Source organism: Telmatherina bonti (genome assembly GCF_933228915.1).
Source record: "Telmatherina bonti genome assembly, chromosome: 10".
NCBI lineage: Eukaryota > Metazoa > Chordata > Actinopteri > Atheriniformes > Telmatherinidae > Telmatherina > Telmatherina bonti.
In genome coordinates, this window is record NC_136628.1 from 40,280,948 (window position 1) to 40,289,937 (window position 8,990).

Here is an 8,990-nt window from a genome sequence, read left to right on the forward strand (position 1 = left end):
ACTATATTGTAATTTTACTCTATTAAGGACATAACTGTCATGACTCATGACAAGTATGGTGAAGATCAACAATTTCATGGCTTTGTTACAGGTACTTCCTGGTTCACGATATCAGACACTTGTTGTTGCCAAGGGGTGGGGCTAATTCATAGTCATATTATTGCATTGTATATTTTGTTCATCATGGGACTGGCATTAAATGTGGCGATTCCTGTGCTGATATGTTGTTTTATGTGGGAGTTTTAGCAATAAGTCTTTGTTAATGAGACATCAAACTTTGAGGGCCCGCCCCTCCTAAACTAAATCTTCTATTAGAAGAAATAACACAACTTTAAATCACACATGCCTCCTGAGCATCCTGTGCAAGTTGGGTGTCAGTTGGACAATATCGCTAGGAGGAGTTGTTTAAAATGCATGGCAAATGCTCAAGCTGCATATCTGATTAAAAGTTGTGTTATTTCTTTTAATAGGGGATATCGTTTAGGAGAGGCGGGGCAGCGAAGCAGATGTGATCCAATGAAAAGGAAAACTGACATAACTCCCACAAAAAACAACCAACCATATTTATAGACATGTATGTACAGATGAACATGCAGGTCTATCTGAAGGAATTATTAATTATGTGAATCAGTTTCATATGTGTTTTCTTGTTTAGAAGCAGACTGATTGCTCTTTGATTTATAGACATTTGTTCGGATTCTTGGATAGAGTGGTATTGGATCAGCTCTGTTGATGGATTGATTAAAACATCCAGTGCGGCTAATACTTACAACAATAAGTTACTGAAAACTATATTTATGTAAATGATGTTAACAGTTTTTAACAAATGTCACAGGCATGTTAATAAGCATAATGAATTAAAACTAAACTTGAAGCATTTATGTATTATTCTTCCCTGTTGCTCTTTGTCTGTACTGTGGGGGATTACATGAAAAAGAAAAAATCTGAGGCTTTGGTTCTGAGAATGAGCAGCTAATTCTTGTTTTGAATAAAGTAAAAATAATGTAACATCCATTTATGGAAAACTGGTGGGATTTTTTTTTCAATTTCATTAAACACTGTGGCATATTTGATCCACTTTTAGATTATTTTTTTCAATTTATTGAAGCCAGAGTATGTAAGATTTCAAAGCGATTCTTTCCAACACTAGGTGGCAAACACCATGTAGTGAGCAAAACCACACAACTGCTACCTCTACAAACCACCACAGGGCGGAAGTAGTGAGCTAAACATGCTCCTCACCCCTCCCATCCTCTAAATACAGCGGAACCGTCACCGTCCACAAGACTCAAAGTTTATTTACAAACTGTGTGATGACATCCAGTATTTCAGCTCCACATGAACCGGTAAGTAACTGTTAACACAACAGGCTCTTCGTCATGCTGAAAATGATACTCTCTTATGGTGTTTTTTTTGCAAAGTAGTACGTAAAAATGACAATATCGCGTATGGAATAAACGGTGGTACTAAGAAGAGGCTAAGCTACGTGCTAAGCTAGCTATAGTTGTTAGGCTAATTCTAACTTGATTAATATTTCTGCATATATTCAGCTGATGTTAGACTGAATCAGCCTAACACAGGCAGTCAGACACTGACATAATGCAGAATTTACATGTTTGAATGTTGTTACAGCGATGATCCGTGTACACACTTGTTTTCAGTGATGAATATGACATGTTAAGGTTGCCAGGAAGGCCGAGGCAGGGCTGGTGGACGGTCCGAGGACAAGCGGGTCAGTCTGAGGAAGACGACCTGCAGCTTCCAGAGATGTGACTGGCTAGCTGTAGTACAGGTAAAATGCAGTTTCATGTTCACTGTTTTGTCTCAAGATATTAATGATAAAAAAAACATTTATTACAGGAATTCCACAGTATTCCAATAACCAACAATGGTAAACGAGGCTGAAGTTAGCTTCCGATCCATGTAGTGGGCGGGGCTGATTGATTGAAATTTTGTAGGGGGCGCTATGGAGACATGCTCCATGTATTCCATAATGTTTCAATGGGGCTTAGTTCAGGGCCTTACTGTCATCAGTCATGGCAAGTTTGGTGGCGGTCCAAGGTTCCATGGCTTGGTCACAGGTACTTCCTGTTTCATGGCGTTGGACTGCCATTCGCCATGTCCCGTTTAGCGTAGCGACTTGAGGTTTTTATTGTGGCATCATGAAAGGGTTTGACATGTAGGTACACGCTCTATCATATGATTAACAAAGTGTTTTTTTTCTTTTGTATTTGTCATAGAGCATGGTACAGGTTGGAGACACAAAGTTGTAAGATGGCCCAAGAGTGGATTTACTGGACTGAGTCACAAACTTGTCATTCCCAAAGAGCATCCAAATAAGAAGGTATGCTTATTTTATTATTTATATCAATGTAGAGAATGACATTTGGTCTTTTTAGTTTCAGAAGTTCTTAAGTTTTTATGTTTGTTTAGTAAACTGTCATGTATTTTCATATTTTCATGTCACTAGTTTGTACTACTAATTGGAGACTCACATCTGCGGTCGATTGCTGACAACATAGTCAACACTGGAGAAAAAGAAGACAGTTTTCAGTTTGGTGTGATGTCAACCCCCGGAGCGAATGCTAAGCAGCTGAACATCGAACTTGAAAATGCCGTGATCCCTCGTACACCAGACGCAGTGTGCATATTGGCTCCCAGTAACGAGTTATCCAGTGACCGCACAATTGAAGAATCTGGACAGGCTTTCAGTCACTATTTGATGACAGCATGCAGTCACTGGCAGAAGGTATTGTCATTTTACATTATGTGCCTGTTTTATCAACAGTAGTATTGAAATGATTAAATAAAATTTTGTTTTCAATAGGTTTTTGTAGTGGACTTTGTGCCGTGTCTTACAGTTCCAGCACATCATCAAGAACTCCTTCGTCAAGAGTTTGATCTGCAGGCAAAACGTCTTGGTAGGTTGGGGGAAAGTGTGCAGTCTCTGATTACTTTTTTAAATGACTTTGGTTAGAAATGAAATGTCAAGTATTATATTGTCATGATAACATTGACATAAGATTTATTTTAAACTTTAGCTTTTTTTCTCTATTACATTTTAATGTCATTTAGGTGTCAAGTATTGGCGCATTGCTGACTTGTTCTCTTTGAACAATCTGGAGTTGTGGTGTCGTGATGGCGTAAGTGCAAAATTGTGTTTCAATGTCATGCATTTTAGAGGACAAATATATTATGTATTATAGTAAATGTCTCTATGATGAATATTTGTTGTTTTGTTTGGTTTGATTTTATAGATCCACCTTAGTGACAACTATGGGATGAAAATACTGATAAAGTCACTAAAAGAATTCTGCAATCACGAACTGAAACCACCACCAACACCACCACCACCTCCTGTATCACCACCTCCTGTATCACCAACACCACCACCACCTCCTGTATCACCACCTCCTGTATCACCAACACCACCACCACCTCCTGTATCACCAACACCACCACCACCTCCTGTATCACCAACACCACACAACGTGTCTCCTCCACCAGTTCTGCGAAAGTTTGAAGATGAAGTGAATGACTCGTGGACCATTCCACCTAAACGTCCAGGTTCTTCCATTCCCATTTTGGAAGAGCGAACAGTGGAATACAAGAGAGGGCGGGTTCACTACAAGGTTTGCTTATATTTTGTTATTAGTTTACTGAGTGAAAATTGTTGTTTGGATGGGAAATAATAAGTAATATGAAATTATTTTTGTGTTTACAGGCAACTGATACTTCTGTGGTTGAGAGGGAGTGCTTCATTCCTGCAACTCCTGTGAGTTTTTCTACATGTATTCTTTCTGTCATGGTTTAAGGTTTATGGGAAATAATTAAAATATGAAATTATGTTTGTGTTACTGTACAGGAAGATGTTATTACAGGAGTTCCGACGGAGTGTTTCATTCCAGTAAATCCTGTGCGATTTTCTCCAAGTATTCTTGAGGAAATGGACAGAGCATATCCATCTGTTTTGGACGACACCTCTACAGGCAGACAGGTAATTGGGTTGCAGATTTTTGGGTTAAGCATAGAGTGTCTTCGTAAAATAGTTTTAATTCCACAATTTTGACAATATTGATGATGTAGATATGCATACAAAATTTTACACAAAGTTGATTGTTGTTGTCTTTATGCTTTATCTTTGTCTTTATTCAGCCTTTGCCTGTGGAACAATGTTGCAGAGCAGCTGTCATTAAGCAGAAGCGAGCCAGACAGCAGGTTGTAATATTTAAATGCAAATAGTTTGTACAATTTCACTTTCATAGGATTAATGTTGGAAGTACATGTTTTATAATTAATACCAATTTTGTTTTATAGGGGTCACCTCCAGCACGTGCTCCGGTGTCTGTTGGTGTCAGGTCAGACGCATCGGTGGATAAGGTTGGTGGGAATTTCTGTAAAGGACCATGTATTTGGTATTGTGCATTTTATGATAGAGAATATAAACAAATCAGTTCTACATGATAGTTTCAGTGAAGGTGAATGCATGTAGTCTATGTATCATTATGAATATATTCTGAAAAAAGTAAGAAATGTTCACAATTTACTGTTTTGTCATTAGGTTGTGGCGGCATCATGCCAGGTGTCTGCCAGATGTGAGGAGGCTACACCAAGCCAGGTGGATGCCTGTGATGTGCCAGTGTCCACCTGTCCAGAGGCATTTGACAGTCCTGTGGTTGCGTCCATGGAAACTACAACGGCTGTGCAGGTGGAAGGGCAGGGTGGCTTGCAGCGCACACAGGAAGCCACCCAAGGTAAGAGTGTTTCTAATGACTGTGTGTGTTCTACAGGAGAAGTTGCTCCGTTTGTGTCAGGGACTACTGTGCGAACTGTTTCTGATCATTTTCAGATTCCAGTGTCTTGTAGCATTGTTGCTGCAGTGAAGCATTTCTTATCCCCTGTCTGTGCTTGGAAACAATCAGATGTAGATCAGATTAGTGTAGAAGGTAAGAAGTTGGAAGCATTTGTTCCCACGGAAAGGCAGGATGATGGCACAGTCCAGGAATGTAGTGTATTTGATAGAACATGGAAGGTCAAAATGGGACACACAGTTTATAGAAACTTTGATGTGTTTGAGCAAGATTTTGAGTTGCTAGAGAAGCTGCAAGAGTATCTACTTCAAGATGGGATGTGTATTCTGAATCTTCAACAAGCTCTAAGTCTGGTTATACATCACAATGACTACTTCGTAGTTGTAGATTGTGGCATACGCAACAGTCAAGGCTTGGCAACACAAACTGGATGTCCTGTGATTGTTTTTAACAGCTGCTTTTATGATTTGATTTTTCACATTCGGAACCTAAAAAAGTCATTACATGCAGATTGGTATGGTGTTTGCAGCATTACAGTTGTGGAATTGAATGCAGACTTGAATGTAGACTGTGATGTGGTGTTTACAGAAAGGGAATGTACAGGTGAGACTGACCATGGCAGTCCTGTCAGCTGTGTTCGAGGAAGTTTCCATCAGGGCGATTCCCGTTTTGTTTATCGTGGACTTCAGTGTGCAGCAGTGAGTCTGGTAGCATTGGCTAAACATACTGTAGACAGTGTGTTTACATGGCAGTCTGAGACTTTAGATCAAGTTGTAGTTTTAGGTGATGAACTGTACACTGATTTGCACGAGAATAATCAAATTAGTGGTGGTGAGGAACTGCTTTGTGTTTCAGATTTGCCCCAAAAGAGAGTCATTGATGGACAGGAATTTGACTTTGTGTATGGGGATTTTGTTCAAGGTGAAGTAGGTGTATTTCAGGGAGAGTTTTTTGATGCAGGTATACACACCACTCTCCGTGACGGATTGGAAAAGGTGTGCACAAAGTATAAAACCTGCTTGTTTACACTGAGTGGCCAAACTACTGCCATAATCAGTCATCATCAACAATTTTTCATTGTTGATAGTCATGCACGTAATGAAAAAGGAATGGTAGACAGCGCAGGAAACAGTGTACTACTGTATTTCAATAGTCTGGATCAGGTTTGTAACTACATACATAGTTTTGCTGATGCCATCCAACAAACACGGAAGTTGTTTGAGATAAGTGGTGTAAAAGTGAGTCCAGTCCTCCACAGTGAAACTCAAGAGGTTACTGTGGATCTTGAAGGTGATTTGCAGTTAGTAAGGGAGTTCGGTTCTGGTTTAGGTAAGTTTACTGAGCAAGAAATGTTGAGATGTGACAGGCATAGAGGCAAGAAGAGGAAGAAATCCTTGGAAAACACAACATCAAAGAGGACAAAGTGGCCAGATGCTGACCAAGACAACTCTGATGTTGAATTTGTCAACGATATTCAGACTGGAAGTTTGGAGTTCAATCCTATTTCTGCCATGGTTTCTGAGAGTTTGTGTAAACAGCTTAATATAGAGTCAGAGAAGATTGATACTGTACCTGTAAGTAGTGTAAGTAGTATTTTGGGTGCACCTTGTCTGACTGAGAATATAGTCGGGGACGGAAACTGTTTTTTTCGGGCTGTAAGTCAGGCAATTTCTGGAACTCAAAAAAATCATAGAAAAATTAGACTAGCTGTAGTTAAGCAGTTGCAAAGTAATCCTGCAACATATAAGAGTATTTTGAGAAGTGACTATTCCTCAGTTTCACAATATCTGGTTTTGTCAAGAATGCAGTTTGTTGGTAACTGGGCGACCGAGGTTGAGATTCAAGCAGCAGCTGATTGTTTAGGTGTCAACATTTTTACTTACTACAATGATAGGTGGCTTTCATATATGTGTAAGGATCATTTGTTTGGAAATCAGGGGCTTTATCTTGCAAATAGTAATGGTAACCATTATGAGACAGTTGTCTGTGTACAACAACCTCACACACAGATGTGTTATGGTAACTGCAACGTTAAGGCATCCATTTCCAAAAGGTACAATTTTAGACAACAGAAAAGTGATGATACAAGTGTTGCTAAACCTATTTTACCAGAGACAGAAAGGACATCTAGACCACTTGAAGATAAGGCACATGTGAGTATAAATATTGATAGTCTTAAAAATAGTAAATGTTTTTCACACTATTTAAAAAGAAAAAGAACTTCAAATAATATACTAAAGTATCATGTGCTTTATAAGGAGAAGGTAAAAGTACTCAGAAAACAGATTTATCAAGAAAATGAGTTGTTTCGAAAAAAGAAAAATTCTGAAATGAAACTAATGTATACAAAGAATCGCTCGTATCAACAGAAACAAAAACAACTCAGTAAAGTGAAATATCAACACAATCTGGAACATCAACAAAAAGTCAAGAATCTTAGCAAAGTGAAATATCAACATAATCTGGAACATCAACAAAAAGTCAAGAATCTTAGTAAAGTGAAATATCAACATAATCTGGAACATCAACAAAAAGTCAAGAATCTTAGTAAAGTGAAATATCAACATAATCTGGAACATCAACAAAAAGTCAAGAATCTTAGTAAAGTGAAATATCATTCGACTCCTGGTCATAAAACCCATATTAAAGAATTAGTAAATCTGAAAAGACACGAAACTAAAGTAAAGTTACAGGACATTGATTTTGTTATTGAGAAGTTTTTAGATAAAGTTAAAGAGGGACCTAATTTTGTTTGTAGTTGTTGTAACAGATTGCTGTTCAAACACCAAGTATTGAATTGCAAGAGGGAATGTTATAAAAAGAACAAAATAGTAGATGACATTGCTGGGAAATGTATTTGTGATGAGTATCTCCATAAATGTGGCGTACATTGCAAAGTGCCATGTTCATTATTAGAAATGCCTCAGGGTAAGCTATGGATTTGCTACAGCTGTCATTACAAGATAAGTAAAGGGCAGATGCCCCCTGAATGTGCAGCAAATAACTTGCGTCCTGAATCTATTCCTCCTGAATTATCACAGTTGAATAGTTTGGAACAACATTTAATAGCTTTACATATACCATTTATGAAAATGCTAGCTTTACCTAAAGGTGGGCAAAATGGTGTTCATGGTCCAGTGACATGTATTCCGGCTAATCTGGTGGAAACATGTAACTTGTTGCCAAGATCAAATATGGAAGGTTCTTTATTAGCTGTAAAATTAAAGCGCAAGTTGACATACAAAGGTCATTATGAGTATCAGTTTGTTGATGTTATGCATATAAAACAAGCATTACAGTATTTAAAACAAAAAAATATACATTTTACAAATATAGAGTTTAATGAGGCTTGGATAAACCAATTTACTAGGGATGATGACAGTGACATGTTGGATGAGCAGATTAGTGGTAATACTGAATGTGATGAATCACTTTTAGGTGATGAACTTTTGCATGATCGGCAGCAGCATTGCATGTTTCAGGATACATGTCTTATGCCTGTTGATATTGGTCAGGAAACACTTGATCAGTATGTTGATAGCATTTTGAACATAGCTCCAGGAGAAGGTAATAACCCAGTCAGATTGCTTTCAGATCATGCAAATGAAGCCAAATGTTTTCCAGTGTTATTTCCATCAGGACTAAACACATATCATGAAATTAGGCCACAGCGTTTAACATTGTCGCGTTATTTTAATAACAGACTTTTACTTGCGGATGGTAGATTTGCTCAGAATACAGAATATATATTTTTTGCACAATATATGTCAGAGTTAGAGCAGGTGCTGTCAAATGTGTCAATCGCGTTACGTAAAGGAAAATGTGGTGCATCACAGAATTTAGGAAACTTGTTAAAGAATGAGGATTCTTTGAAAAAGATTCTGGAGTTTGATGATGGCTATCGTTTTCTCAAACCAATCAGAGGAACACCAGCTTTCTGGCAGTCAGCACAGCGTGATCTTTTAGCTTGTGTTCGTCAGCTTGGTGTACCAACTTGGTTTTGTTCATTTTCATCAGCTGATATGCGTTGGACTAATCTTCTAAGTAGTATTTTAAAACAGGAAGGTAGGACACAGACAGTAGAAGATTTAGAGTGGGCAGACAGATGTGAACTCCTGCGACGGAATCCTGTTACTGCGGCTCGAATGTTTGATTTTCGCTGGCATTGCTTTTTGAGAG